This window comes from Myotis lucifugus, unplaced genomic scaffold, assembly GCF_000147115.1.
Source record: "Myotis lucifugus unplaced genomic scaffold, Myoluc2.0 scaffold_274, whole genome shotgun sequence".
Classification (NCBI taxonomy): Eukaryota; Metazoa; Chordata; class Mammalia; order Chiroptera; family Vespertilionidae; genus Myotis; species Myotis lucifugus.
Genome location: NW_005871322.1, coordinates 1,445,198 through 1,446,134, shown reverse-complemented (window position 1 = coordinate 1,446,134; position 937 = coordinate 1,445,198). Strand labels below are relative to the sequence as shown.

Here is a 937-nt window from a genome sequence, read left to right as displayed (position 1 = left end):
CAGCGGCTCACACGAGAATTTCCCTTTTTCTTACACAGTCAGTGTCCTGCTCGGGGCCACCCTCCCACGGGCTCTCTCACACTCAGGGAGCCGCGCTCTCACACTCAGGTCTTGCACACGCACAGTCACTCTCAGGCTCTGGGCTTCTCTCTCTCTCTCTCTCTCTCTCTCTCACACACACACACACACACGCTCAGCCTTACACTCCAGCGGGAGGTCCCTCCCGCACGCGGGGTCGCGCTCATCCGCAGCGCCCATCACGTGGCCCGGCCCGCCCGCCCCACGCCCGGCCCCAGGCCCGCATCCCGCCCCGGGGCAGCGGCCGCAGGGACCACGCGGGGAGATCGGCCCCACAGGACGCAGCCCCGCCCCGCGGCCCCGCGGCCCCCGGCGCCTTCCCGCGGCCCGTTACCTCGCGGGTGGCCAGGCGGCACCAGGATGCTCGGTAGCGCGGCCGCCACCCCCGCCGCCCCGCCCCAGGCCCCGCCCCGCCACGTCACCTGCGGCCGGATCGCGACAGCGCGCGCCGCCTCGGGACAGGGCGCCCGGCTCCGGCTCCGCTCGGGGCCTGCGGGCAGCCGTCCGCCCCGGCCTCAGCGGCCCGACCCACGTGTGCTCTCCCGGCCTCTGCGTGCACTTGGCAGCCGGTCCCCAGGACGGCCATGCCGGGCCCCACGCGGCTGTGACCTGGCCCGGCCTCCGGTGCCAACTGGCGGGCCACTCCCTGGCGCTGCACGGAGCCACCCCAGCTCCCGCGGAGGGCGCCCACAGGCCCCAAACCTCCATCCCCTCTGTCCCCCGGCCGGGCCCCCAGCCAGGGGGACCCACAGCCAGGGGGGACACACACAGCTTACATAAGGAGCTCTGACAGCCTCCTCACCTCCTGGGCAGCCAGCCCTCCACTCCGATCCTAGGAAGACGCAGACGCAGGACTTGT

General features: G+C 73.4%; 1 protein-coding gene across 1 annotated transcript in view; it reads right to left on the bottom strand.

Annotated features, from left to right (window-relative positions):
- Nucleotides 1-467, bottom strand: part of SLC7A6 (solute carrier family 7 member 6) — a 27,339-nt gene extending 26,872 nt beyond the window's left edge. Inside the window, exon 1 of the mRNA XM_023763102.1 lies at nt 413-467. The gene's annotated coding sequence lies outside the window, so the exon portion shown is untranslated. The remainder of the gene's footprint in view (nt 1-412) is intronic.
- Between the last annotated feature and the right edge of the window lie 470 nt (nt 468-937).